At 44.5% G+C, this 14,963-nt stretch overlaps 1 protein-coding gene across 1 annotated transcript in view; it reads right to left on the bottom strand.

Moving 5' to 3' along the window:
* niban2a (niban apoptosis regulator 2a) overlaps positions 1 to 14,963 on the bottom strand; it is a 41,473-nt gene that overhangs the window by 25,491 nt on the left and 1,019 nt on the right. The window lies entirely within an intron of this gene.

Here is a 14,963-nt window from a genome sequence, read left to right as displayed (position 1 = left end):
TGTATAGGGGATGTAACTTTAATGACAAAGTTGGTGATACCAGTGTTTGGTGGCCGTCGACACTGCGTATTTATGAAAAGAGCCTGGTGTTGTAAAAGGATATTTGGTTTCCACACGTGCCTGCAAGGACCGATAGCCTTTCAACGGAATGGGGTTAGCACAAAAGAGTTTTACATTGAAGAAACACTTATCAAGACGATAAACGGCAATTCATATTTGAATAGATGCATGTCAAAAACATTGCTTGCATATCCCAGATAAATACATGCAGCATATAAATGTAGTTAAACTGCACATACTCTATGTAAAATCTTTGCCTAAGTACCTAATAAGAATTAACTGCTGACGTGTGATGTACCTTTGGAATGTTATGGCAAAACAAAATTTAACATCAGTCCAGTGTTGTGGTAATTAAATGTTTCTTGTGGGCAGGAGGGTGATTATCGGGAGTGGCAATTAAGGCCTCTGGTAAAGCCATCAGTCAGACAGGAAGACGACTCTCTGGTAGGGCTCTGCTAGGGAAAGGGGTGTGGTACAGTATGGAAAAACTTGGCCAATCAGACAAAGAGCTGTAGTTTGTGCCAGTGTCTGGCTTTGCCCAGTGTCTCTGGACAGAAGCCCTGTGTCTCAGTGTGGACATTATAAAGCCAAAGGAAATGGCAGTACAGTGATATTCCATTGATGATGCCAGGTCCCAGATCAGTGCAAGCCCAAGTGTGCCATTCGGTTCCTCTAGGCATGGGACGAAAAGACCTCATTAACACTGGTGGCACTGTTTTCTCTCCAGATCTCACTAAAGGAACCTTGATTTACTATAAATGACCAAATTACACCATGACATATACACTGTTCTCTTAAATACTGCAACAAAATAGCACATGCCATGATTGGTCTGTACATGTGTCAATCTACTATGTAATGTATTTAGACAGCGCATAGAGCTGGTACCGAAGGATCAGAATGCAGTCACCTTTTGATCTCCAAGCAACACAGACTGTAAATGAATGGCACCGATGCTGTATGAGGGAAATATCTGCATAGTTAATTAATTAAAGTGGCATAAAGCCCCCAAACTATTCTTGAGAAGTGTTAGATTTACCATTCTTTGCAGTGAGGGAAAAAAGGTGCTGGCGAGGTCCTAAAAGCCACTAAAGCTGATGACAAAAGCATCTAGTTGGCAACAGTGTTAATGGACCCCATAATGGGCGGTGCTACTGTGCATTGTCAATCACCGGCTTGCGTGAATCAACTAAAATACTTTGTGCTCCACGGGAAAACACAATGATTGGTTCAAGTCAGCAAGTCACTAGGACTACATGATGGTTCCGCGAAGTGGGGTACATGAAGCCTCACTCTCCAATCAATATGCTCCGCTGCAGGACAGGCACAGGGAGTTCTTCTCACTCATTCCACCTCTGATGACATTGCCATCTCTCATTTTAAAAGAAAATTGAAGATCTGAGTGCTCCTGCATAAGGGCAGCTCTACTGCTAAATGTTAAGCAATCTGAACACCAGACAAATCAGCTGCTTGATCAGGCTCCTATCAGCTCCCTTGCCACAGGGTAGCCACACAACAGATCTTGACTGCTATGAAACTGAAAAAAGAACGGAATCTAACTTTGATCAGGGTAAAATGAGCCACATTTGCAGATCAATGGGCTATAACTGGAAATAAAGAGAACAATGGGCGCCTGACCCATCCAGCTATGTTAGGGCAATTAACCCAGCCTCTGTTCTATCGTCAAGTCGAATTAATTGGGCCAGCACACACACGCACACACACACACACACACACACACACACACACACACATGGTGTAAGCGTAGTGGCTGCGTGTGTGTATGCAGAATGGCATGCTGGATGAAGGGTTTGAGGAAACACTGTGAGGATGGCTGGGAGGACGGGAGGTGGCCGCAGCGGAATGCGGTCATCGAGCGAGAGCCGGAGGTAAAAAGAAAAAAAGTGAAAGTCGTTAGCGCTAACGAGGGAACAAAAGCTGCAAATCTGGTTGGTGGCATGTGTCCCCGGAGAGCGGGAATGGAGAAGCGGAAGAGGCAGAAGGGTGAGAGAGAGAGAGAGAGAGAGAGAGAGAGAGAGTCTCTGACTGTATGCATGTCTGAAGGATTTGACACTGTCCATATGTTAGACACAGAAGTCTGTGTCTTACATTACCTTACTTGGTCAGACACCTGTATCCAGGGCAATTTGAAATTCTTGCAGTGTCACATCTTGCATATTTTGTAACCCATATATATGGTCTAGTTTTGGGGTTAGGAGCCTTGATCAAGGGTAAAACAGCAGAATCCCACAAAGGGTTCAACCCCCATGCCCCTCTGGTGTAGAGCCTTATGCTCTAACAGATATTTAAGGCCTGCAAGCCTTGCAAGTATCTAAGGGTGCTTGTGTCGTCAGCCCATTGAAGGACGTCTTCTTTCCCACTGGCTCGTGGGCAAGGCTGGTCATCCATCTTAGAGACAGCGCAGTAATTATGATGTGACGCCCTCCTACAGTGATTGGCACTTGACATAACGTGCTTGTACAGTTTTTCAGTGCTTTGTCCTTGAAGGAAGAGCTTGAGCCATCACTCACAGACACCATCCACCGGTACTCAATGCAAAAAAGTGCGCTAAGGTGAATGATCTCTTCACATAAGGAGAACGCATTCCATTTCACTTGATACTCAATATTCTATGGCTCCCAAGAGCAATTAATCTAACTCCACCAATCAGTGCACAAATCTCCAGTTCTTTCTGTGTGAATAATGACTCGCTGCAAAGAGATCTATGCTCATTCAGACTTCCAGGTAATTTAAAAAATTTAAATAAATAATAAGATTTGATTTTTCTTTTTTCAATATGAAATTCAACAATTATCTAAGTAAATGATTGGCGATCTTGTGGCCAGCTATTCGGATAACTGAATATTCACTCTCATGCCTGGTTGGCTTGAATGTATGAGGGGAAAAAAGGGGCCAGAGGTACTGACAGACAGTACTGCCTTCCTCCTGCCACACCCAATGCCCTCCATGCATGAGCGACACCCTCAGCCAGCACCTACAGAAAGTGATCCGCCAGCCTCAGCACTTCGCCCCCGGGTCTCTGCTGGCTGCCGGCCCAGGCGACAGAGGCGCTGGTGGACTGAGGGCCTTCTGCAAGAAAGCATCTGACCCACAATCCCCCCACCCTACTCCACCCCCACCCGACACCACCCCACGCCACAGCCTGCCAACTCTATCACCCTTGACTGTACCTCATTAAGGGACATTTAGAAAGAGACCTAACACGTTGTGAAACTGTTTAAGGTGTGTATGATGGATGGCATGTTTAAGAAGGTTCTAACAGACACACATACATACACGTGCACACAAACGTACAAACACACAAACACACACACACGTATCTGCTGTGATTAACATATGCCAGCATTCCCCTATCCAACTCCCCACAGTCAGAGAAAAAAGAACTCACTTACCCACACACTAGCCTACTATACAGGTGTCAGCAGAGATAACCATCACATGAAGGTGCGAGTTTGGCTGGGAAAATTATAAGAAGGGGTGTAGAGGAGCAGGCTCACCTACCAACACAGTCGATGGTTCAGCACTTTTTTTTATTAACTAAATCAGCATACTGAAGTCATCTGTGTGACTGGATCTTTAGGCTGGTGAATTTAGAGAGCTTGCCAGTTAAAATCTTATGTTGGTCAGGGTTCAGACTATATACACTGCATACATGACCAATATTTGCAGGACAATACTACATGAATATGAGTTACGTGTCAATAGTGTGTGTATACAGTGTAATAGTATGTAGTGTAGTGTAGTGTAGTAGTATGTGTGTGTGTAGTATACATTGCAAGCATGTGTGAGCAGTGTCTGTGTAAAATGCACAGAATGAGTAAACCTACAAAAAGTGGGTATGAACAGTGTGTAAACTGGACAATGTGAGTAAATGTACAAAGTATGAGCATGGGTAGTGTGTGTCAATGGTACAGTGTGAGTGTGTGCAGTTACAAGACTGTGACAGTGCAGTGTTAGGCATATGGGGACTGGGAATAGGATAGAAAGCCATCTCGCTGCAGTGTTGTGGGGGAGGCCTGTATGGGAGGGAGGGGGAGAGGTGCTGACAGAGCAGGAGAGGCTGCTGTGGGAGTCTCTCACTTTGGACTGCTGATGTGTGCCATCGCTCACTCCCCGTAATGAACTGCCCTGTGACTAATAACGCACTGCCAGAGCAGACCAATCACCATACATACAGAATGGACCAATCAGAGTACACACTGTGGATCAATACGATACATACAGTAGATTAACCACATCACACCCCCAGCAGATCAATCACAGCACACCCAGTGGACCAACCGCAGTGCACGCACAGGCCACAGCACCATGAGAGGACCAATCAAAGCAGCGAAAAGGAAGGAGAGGACAGTAAAGGTATAATATGGTGAGAGAAAGAAACAGAAAGCAGGAGAGAGCTGGGCATCCCAGCTAGGCACAACCAGATAGACACCAGTATTAGTGCCAAGAACTAATGTCAAAGCACATATGAATGACAACGAATGGAGAGGAATACACAGAGCAAAAGAGGAAAGACAAGACGATGACACAAAAAAGAAGTGGAAAAACACGCCAAAGCTCTGCGGAGGCTTCTAGATTTCCACACTCAGGCCTCTTCACAGGCCCCTTTGCTCTCCCTTTGTCCTTCCCCCGAAGAGGTCATTAAAACCTCTCACACGGCCTTCCCTCCTTTCTCCCGTCATCTCAGTTTAAGAGCTCCTCTGGAATTACAGAGTTCCGACTCGGCAGCCTCCACCTTCCAACAGCTCTTCCTTTGAGAAAAAGGCAGAGGGGTGAATTACAGACCCTGCACAAACAGTCTGTGTTTATGAGAGGTGGTGTCAGTCCTCCCCTCCATTGTGTGTGGTTATCAGAGTGATCTCCTCGTGAGCCAGGGAGGATGGAGACAGAGGGCCAGGAAGACAGAGGTGGTTCTGTGTGGGCTCTAGACATGGGGGGGGGGTGCACTGCCAGGGTTTGCTGGGCAGAACACGGGCTATGCCGCCCACATGCTCGCATGCCCCAGCCTATTTGAGGAGAGAGCGGGTTGATTTATAGCAGCTGCAGTGCTGCTAACAGCCCCCGCTCCCGGGGCTCTGTGTTTTGAAGTCAGCTCCTTTGATCCTGCTGCTGCCTGGGTGTCAGGATTCTGAGCACATCTGCGCAGCTGCGCGCAGCTGACACTCCAGGCTGATCACATGATCAGAAGGACACGGGAGCAGTTATCTGCGATGTTCAATTAGACGCTAAAATGAGGTGTGCACAATGAGGTAAGAGTGAGATCGGGACAAACGCAGGAGCCGGTGGCAGCCTGCAAGCTTTCAACCAGATGACAAATCCTCATTTTTAAAGTCATTGTCACTCGACTTATTTCAGCCTTTTTTTGCTTGATTAAGATCAATTAATTAATCAACCACCATAACAATCCATAGCTATTGGCAGAATTAACTGAAATGAATAGAAAGGGTGACGTGGCAAAAAATAACATTACAGTGAGACTCAATTAAGAGAATGGGCACTAGCTGAGGACTGGCCTGATTAATGCGAGCTAGTTTAATGAAAATTGATTTTCAGCTCACAAGCCACCCTCGACAGGATGGCAGACTGCCCACGCTGAGTCCCTTTTACACCTCAGTCCTGGATGCAGCTCAGCGTAAACCTAACTCAACGGCTGGTCCCTCTGTACAGAATCAGTTTGGAGTGAAGCCTGTTCCCCTAAACTGGCAGAAAGACGAGATACCTAAAAATGTTACTTAGCCCTGTGGAGGATGAAAAGCTGATTGGACTGTGAGCATGTGGTCGGAGCAGAAATGGAAATTCACAAAACTTTCCATCTGTAAGAATACTTGACACGTCTGATGCTCATGTCACCTTAGCAACAGAGGAATGCTTCAATGATAAGAAAAGGCCATTCATCTCAACTTGGCCTGTCACTTTTGACTCCCTCAACACCCAATTAAAAAACTTTTATTTATATTGGCTGTGTATGGGATGTTTGAGGTTGTTGAGCCGCCTTAATGGAACTGAATCCGGACACACCAGATTTGCATTAAAAGTCTTTCTGAACTGTTATTCAGTTGCAAGCTGATGACAGATGTGGTGTGTATATCAGCAGTGCACCTGAATTTGGATCTAGCATTTGGACGCAGAACGGACTTGGTTTGAATTTGTCAGCATGCTGCCTCTGGGGTGTGCTGCCTGATGCTGATGGGTGGGTATCATGTTGCGGAGAGGAGTAGGTTTGGGTTACAGAGATTAACAGGGACGCAGACGAACATTCCCAGGCATCAAAATAACACATTACACAAAGATGGAGCAGACACAACAGAGACAGGGAAGGCCCACAATCAAACCCACAGTACGTCACTTCTCAAACTACATCCCCATCATCAAAATACACACTTTCTCTGTTTGATTGCCTGGAAAACACACACACAGACAGACAGCATACCGTAATAACCCCACTACACCCAAACCCGCTGTTAAACAATGTTATTTGGATGCTTCGAGTTCTTTGCACCTGTATACAAGGGTGCTGTATCTCCTGAATCTCTTTTAGATAGAGACACTGGAGGCATTTCAGGCCATTAGCGGAACGTTACCGACTGTCTCTATCACCTCCCGCAAGGAATTATGTCAAATACCATGACATAAACATGCTCCAGTTAACTCTCTCTACGCAAGAGTGAGGTTTACCACACTGATCTACATCACTTTTTATGGAATTGTACCCTTAAGGCTTTAACTCATGCACTTTTGTTCCTAACTCAGGTATGTTTGGCCTTTATATAATATAATCTAAGGAGCTATAATATATTGGCGATAATTTAACCTGATCATTTGCCTGGATCCCAAATACTCCCTACATCCCAGTTTGGTACCCTGGGGGTACTTCTACCCTGGTTAAAACTCTCTGCTATTCAGGACAGAGGAGGTCATGCTTTATCAAGCCAATCAGAGGCTCACTGCACATACTCAGCATGGCCGGTTATACTTTGTAATTCAGCATTTCACAATGTCAGTGGCAGGCATCGTGGTGTCTCAGTCAACACAATAATATCAAGGATCAGGCGAAATGTAACAAATAAACCTTAAACTGTTAGCTAATGTCACGGATTGTCTGAGTTGGGTTTGCTGTGCCTCTGAGACTCAAAAGATGGTGACCTGTGGCGCCCTCCTGCTTTTTCCTGACTCCTGCTTTTAATCCAGAGGGTAAATTGATACTGGTGGCTCACTGTGTGCCGGTCGGCAGGTCACAGACAATCAGCTGCACCTGCACAATTCAAACTAGTAATCTGTGACCGCATTCAGATATTGTGATGCTGACACAATGCATTGTGAGAGGTGATAGCCACGCTGTCAGATTTATTTACAAACATAGCTGGACCAGATTCAGTAAATCAACACATGGATTGCAGGGGTACTTGAGGGCCAGTTTCTTCAGCAAACACAAACAGTAAGCGTATACCCTTTACCCACATATAATCAATTCATAGAGAAGGTTATTTTGGGCACAGGAGCTGTCAGAGTGTATATGACAAAGATGGGACAGAGAGTATAGATGATATGATGGCCAATGTAGATCCATTCATTTAGAGGGACACCATTCAAAACAAGGAAAAATTAATGGGCAGCAGTGTAGTGTAATGGTAAGGAGTAGCGTTTATAACCAGAGGGTGGCTGGTTCAATTCCCCACTAGAGCACTACTGCTGTACGCTTGAGCGAGGTACCTAACCCAGAATTGCCTCAGAAAATATTCAGCTGTATAAATGGACAGTGTATAAACATTGTAACCTATGGAAATCACTCTGGATAAGAGTGTCTGCTAAACGACAGTAATGTAATGTAACATAGAGGGCCACTCTTCAAAACAAGGACATGCAAACTGTATTTGAGAAATGCTGGTCTTTGTCATTATCTGTAGCAGGAAGGGGAAGAGGATTTAAAGAGTAGTCAGCAGTTCCCTTCCCATTCATACTTTTTGAGATATATTTGCATGTCCCATGACGAAGGGTAATCACATGCTAATGCTAAAAAACAAAACAACAACAAACAAATGGTTGAAAAATGCATGAAAAAGTTGGCAAATAATAGAAACGTCATGCTTCAAAACTTCTCACAGAAGACTTAAATTTGGAGGTTTTGGAATACTGTAATAATCCCTTTTAAAACATCAGAGTATCTGGACTGTACTCTATACACAGAAGGTAAGTGGCCACTATATTCCCCTAAACCACATGACCCCCCCCCAAAGAGGATATGAGGGGACAGGAATGAATAGACTGACATTTCCTTCTCAGCCCGAGGTGTGCTAGAGAGAGAGAGAGAGAGAGAGAGAGGGAAAATGGCAAGCAGAGCACCTCTCAACCTGTCACCATCCTCGAGTGTTTCAATACAGGTGGGGAGATGTGGTTATATTCTACAATAACTGCACAAAAGCTTTGTTTGCCAAATCCTGAAATGACCAATACATTTTTTCTTAAGTCTTGGCAAAAATCTGATATGCTTCCCCACATCAAACTGACTGCTGGATAAAAGGAAATGCTGAAATGTAGATATTTTTTCCCCAGCTGTTGTTTAAAATAACAAAAACAAATCATTGGGGCCAGACAGAAGGGCATTTGATCAAACAGTACCCTGTGGTACAGCCATCAAATGAAGATAGGGGAATGAGGGCCTGGCACAGCAGGTCAGCATTTTCCCAAACACCTGATACACACAGGTGTCTTGGCAGAGAGGCAAATGTAGACCTCTTGCCCACCTTGCGTCTATGACACCAGCTTTGGTGTTCGATTTCTCCAGCCTAACACAGACAGCATACTAACTTTTGCCAGTGCGAATTCTGAGAACAGGGGCTGGTTGGATTATTCTGAGGAATTTTTTTAAACAACCTGATGTAAATGGTGATTTAAAGCTTCAACTGTTGCATTGTGCATCTGCACCTGCAATGTGTGACACAAGCCATTTTGGTGATGATCTGTTGGCTTTCTTCCAGAGTACTGTGGAAAATGTCAAGCAATGTGACAAATCAAACCAAGCTGCAGCAGACAGAAAGATGTCGCTTACAGCAGGCTTGTTATGGAATGGACCATTGATTATAATGGAATGTAAAACCCCCATGAAAACCATCCTTTGGAGTTAAAGCCATGGGAGTGAGACTGTTTATTTCTGTACCAGTAATCAGAGAGGCTTTGTGGTCATGTGTCAGCCTGTGCATTAGAGAGAGAGAGAGAAAGAGAGAAGATCTGTTACAAAAGTCGAGACTGCTGTCAAATTTTTCCCACTGTAAGTGTCATGCTCTTGTGGCCACTTGAGGTTGTATTGATCTGGAAACTGTGTTCATTCCATACATAAAAAAACCTTTCAAAAGGACAGTTTCCTGTTATGTTGCATAACTTAAAGTCAAGTGTATACCAGTATCACCGATTCATATTCAGTTAGCAGCAGAGAGGTAGAGAGAGAGAGAGAGGCGGAGAGATTGAGCGAGGGTCTCAGAGTATGTGAGAACAGGAGTATGGTGGTTTTTAATGAATCCCTAAGGCAGTGGGTATCTGTCCTAACCCACTTGGCATCTGGTCAAGCCAGGAAGCACCCCCCTCCCCAACCACACACACACTGCTTTCCACATGGGCCTCACTTAGCCCACTCTCCTGCCACAGGCCTAAACAGTCCAGTGTGGAATTTCCCCGGAGTTCCGGCTTCCACCCACTGACCTGCATCCACCTGGAGTCCTGCTGTGAACCATACCCCCCCCTTCCTTTTCACCACAAAAACTGTCCCACTCAAAAAAACAGAGAGTGCATCCTCACTGCAACCAGCTCCAGTAAGGAGCACATGAGTAACTTTCTGGACCCGCAGTAGATATTATGCATGGGTGGAAATTGGTTCAAGGTAAATTTAACACTGACAAGGAAGTTTTTCTCCTCACAAACTGAGTTATTAGTGGTTTTTCCTGGTTCCAGGAATAGCTTACCAGGATTTGCAGTGTAAATAGAGACCCTCAGTGTTCAAGACCAGGTCTGACATGGTGGTTGATACACTCTGGAGTCTAGACTATAAGCAGGATGATGAGACTAGATGGGTTGCAGATCCTTGATTTTTTTCTGGAAAGAAATATGCTGAAACTAAAGGTACTGTCCATTGAGTGGGCTGAACACGCATCAATCAGCTTTATAAAGCCCATACTCTGGCCATTCGCTTGACATGTCCAACCAAGCTCCATCCCTGTGTACAATTTTCATACACACCTCCCCTAAATGTAATGTAGCTTTCCCCATGGAATATAAGATTACCTGCAGGATCTTACAAAATATGTGTGTTAAATGATGATGGTAGCAGAGGATTTCAGTACTTGTCACCCCAGGACCCATACCTGCAGTTTAAAAGAACAATATGCCTTACTAGTAATATTCTACTCCACATGAAGGTGGCATGAATGACACAGACAGTGAAGTCTGAAGGCACTGTCTGGGGAGGACAAAGGAATGGTAAGCAAAGGAGGAATCAACCTTCTCAAGCACATCCACCCCCCTGCCCCACCCCCCCCCATACACCCTTGCATTTCTAGCCTATTCCTAAAAAGCTGACCTCATTCGGCAGGGGCTGCTGGGAAATAACCACATATGCAATGATCCATCCTGGAAAGCAGCCAATCGCACCCTGAACTGCACCATCTCCCCCCACAGAGCCGCTCTTCTCTTCACACAAGCGAAGTAACCAGAGAGGTGAGGTGTCAAGGTGACTAAAGCACTATAAAACTAAAACTGAGTGACATGACCTGCACAGACTTTCTGAGAGAATAATAACAGGGCAATTTAATACGCAGCCTGACTGCAGTAACTACGGATCGCTGTTTCTGTCCTGCTCACTCCTATTACAGTTGCAGGCCCAAAGGCAGTTTTAACATTTTAATTGTCAAATAGTTTCTACAGCCTGGTTTTACAAGAATGGTTCCTCATGGAATCATACAGTTCAGAGCCTTTAATTGTCATTATCTTTACATTATGGGGAAGCAGAAACATAATGAGGCCTCAAGTAATTTCATAATTCCACAGTTTCTGACAAAAAGAAGTGTAGCCAATAGCACAGAGGATCTTCTGTATGGGGAACAGGTCAAACAGACACTGCAGACTCCAGCGATGACATCATCACCTTTAAGGGCTTAGTCATGCAATGTCACCCCCCAACGCAGGAATCTCAGCCAAAGGACAAGCATCTACGCTTGGGGAGCCGAGTCACGGCACTATTGGAGTCAGTCTGGCAGAGTCATGCTTCCGGGATGGGTCAAACTCTTATCAAGGATTCCAGGAAGTGATCACACCATCCTCAGCTACTTATTTACTATACATATAGTACATGCTGTAGTACATGCTTACATCTGCATGTATAAAATACACACCTTCCCTCCACCCAGAGAAATAGCTGCTCAAATGCAGTCCCTCCTGCAAACTCCATCTTTGTGGAAGTAGCAGTGAATTGGGGCGTGGCACAAGGGGAACCGTAGTTTCTGGAACTCGTGTTTGTTACAAATGTGAGGTGTCACATATGAGGGGGTGTCACAGCAGTCATTGAACGCAGGAGTAAATGAAACATGGGTTAGCCAGGGCTGGGTATGTGAAACCCCTTTAGAGAGTGCATTTGAGGTCACACAGAGCAGCATACATGGAAGTTAAGCACAACACCTGCTTTAATGTTTTCAAGACCAGCCTCAGGCTTAATTACTCTCAGGCTGGGTGCGTATGGTCTCTGTGGTGCTCCCACTCCAGGAGATGTATGCATAAAGCAAGCTCTATGAGAGCGTGAGGGCATGCTCACCACAGGAAGTCTTCCTCTCCAGAGGAGACAGGAAAAAAATGTACCACCATCTCCTTCTGTTTGCAAACACCTCCAACTGCCCACCCCCCCTCGATTTCGCTACCCCTAACTCTACCCCTTTCCCTTCACCAGGTTCCAGTGAGTGCATGGCGTGTCCAGGGGGAGCTCCCAAATTTCCAGCCGCAGGCCCAGACACACGTTTCCTCCTGCATTCCTTGGATTCCGAGGTTGAAGTGCTCTTCAGACTGGCTGGTCACGGCATCGGGTGTCCAAGGCAGGCAGGGGCCAAGAACAAGAGCTCCAAAACCTCATGGTGCAGAGCCACCCTGTCTGCTGGGTCTTGCTCCAATCAAGCAGTTCATAAAACAACTTGAGTTAATTACGCTGTAAGAATGTAAACTTAATGCGACCATGGGCGTTTTCTAACACTGCCCACATTTTAGGGTGAAGGCTTAATCAAATATGTGACTATTTAAAGAGGTACAGAAACAGACACTGTGGAACTCCTCGGCAGCAGGCAAGATTAAAAGTTCCACTTAAAGTAAGCTGGAAGGCATTGTATCACGGAAAAGAAAAAAAAAAAGCATTTTGTGTTTTGAAAAGGCTTAGTTGATCTTCAATGTGCTCAACTTCAGATTAATTTATTTGAGGAATTATTGTTTTCTTAGCAGATCTCCTTATAAAGGGCAATTTTCTTAGTTTGCATTTTACTCACTATTCTTTCCAACAGCTGGAAGCACCGAAGTAATCATTGTGTCCCACCCAGAATTCAAATCATCAGCCTGCAGGTCACATGTTCAGGTCCATAACCACTACTCCACTTCTTATTCCTGTTTATTACTATAATAAATGGTGCTATAAATATACAACATATCTTGTAAATGATAGTTGTAAATGTTCTTTGATAAGAACAGTTAATACTGTCATCATAAAACATGTCAATTGCATTTATTCATTGTAAAAACTGCCGCAAGGATACAGAAAAACAAGTGACAACTCTTTCAGTGAGGTCTAGACCTAAAGAAGAGATTACAAACTACACAACCTCTGCAAGACACCATTCCCCAACAGAGGAAGTGAGATTACAGAGATAGCGTGACAGCCCTGTGGATACCAATACCATCCAGAGATAAAGAAAACACAACAAAGGTGATGCTAGCCTCAGAATTACAGTCCATCTAAGAGATGAACTCGATCACATCCAATCCATATATTTAATAGTAGGTATTACATGACACAATCATAAAGGTTTGTACTCCCAAAACTAAAAAAAAAAGGTGTAGAGGCTAATCCCAGACAAAACTACATATTCCTATTTATGATGCAATCTACAATCGCACTGCTTAGTGTAAAGAACCATTATCTGGGCCTGACTCAGACAGTGTGAGTCTTTCACATTTTCCGTGGCACAAGACATTTGAATGTGCAGTATTGTGTAAGTACCATCTAATGGAATTCTGGTGTTGTCTTCCACAAAACTGTGAGTTGCACCAGACTCCCACATTCCAGGAGGTCACCACTTCAGCCGTGACCAATCTCAGCTGCACAGAGACAACCCATATTCAACTCATAGCAGAAATGGTCTCTCCCCCCCCCCCAAAAAAACCCCTACAAAAGGAAGGGAAACATTTTTTTTTAGGAAAGGAATAGGTAAGTCAAACGCATCAATCCATCATCCATCCATTTTTGGTATTCTCATAGAGTTACAGCGGCAAGGATTTAATGTGAATGAGTCCATTTCTCCCTTTCCATGAAATGTTTTACATTGCTATGTCATACCATAAAAATGTACCCAACCTCAATCAAACTGTGGTACCTTGGGAACACACAGGAATCTAGAATTCCATACCCGTTTTAGAGATGACTCACAGACCGCTAGCTCCGTAAATATTTCTGAAGAACTTGCAAAAGATACTATAAGACTGATACTGTGATTACCATGGATATCAGGTCAGCAAGGAATTACAAATGGCTGGAATCTCAACATGCAAAAGTTCTGTTTGTATGTTCGGTACTCTGTAAATGACATTTGTCAATATGGTTTCTTTTGCTCTGTTCAGATCTTATCCACTGTGTTCCTGTGGGAGTTTTCACATGTAAAGCAATGGTTAAAATCATACAAAATATTCCAAAACGCTGAGCATTGCCCTGTCCACTAGGGGCACAGAGTAACGAACCATACTTATGCCTACGACTATACAATGTATCTTAGACGCTGTCATGACTGCACTGTGGAGCACTTTTCTGTGCATGCTGCAGCAGACACCAGAAACATTTAGCCTGACAGTTTAGACAAAGCCTTGACCATTGTTCATGGAGCTCTGTCTACTGTACAGCTCACAAAACCAACTCTGATAGCCTCTGTTTCTCTCTTTCATCACCCATTGGCAATGGTTGAAGTGAGTCACCCCTAATTTGTAAAGTGAATTACAATCCTTTAAAAGCCATTTTTTGATTGTAACCCATCACCATTGTCGTCTCACTCTCCATGTCTCTTTTTCACGCTGTTTCTCCCCCTTGGGTTTTCTCTATCTCTAAATCTCTAAATCCCACAATCCCCATCTCTCCCTTTTGCTGTCTCAACCCCTTTAACCCCCTAAAGCCCCCCACCACCACCACCACCACCACCACGCACTTAAACAAGTTCCCACTGGCAGCGCTCGAGGCCAAGACCCCTTCACAGTTAAACAGGGAGGTACAGAACAGTCTCCAGGCACTTCAGACCTATGAAAAGTGCCTTTGTATGTCTATGCTAATGTTCCAGTGCTGGACAGGAATGATTAGAGAAATGATGCCACCCTGTCCCATCAGGAGTTAGGACTGTCTTTTGGTCTAGGGTCTAAGGAACAGAAACAGGAGGGTGGGTGAGCTGAGGGTGGGTGTGCTTTTCCTCCTTCAAATTCAGCACTGTAACACGCGTAGATCAAAACCGTGACTCCGGCCAAACAAAGACTACAGCCAAAACCACAATCAATTCAAAATTAACAAAAAACTTTAGCTTTGACACGATGTGCATCATCTTTGATATTTACTTGGTAAGAATCTAATAAGCAGTACACGGATGGTATTTGCAAACGATAACAAGCAC

The sequence above is a fragment of the Megalops cyprinoides genome, chromosome 5 (assembly GCF_013368585.1).
Source record: "Megalops cyprinoides isolate fMegCyp1 chromosome 5, fMegCyp1.pri, whole genome shotgun sequence".
NCBI lineage: Eukaryota > Metazoa > Chordata > Actinopteri > Elopiformes > Megalopidae > Megalops > Megalops cyprinoides.
This window is presented reverse-complemented; position numbering and strand designations above follow the sequence as displayed.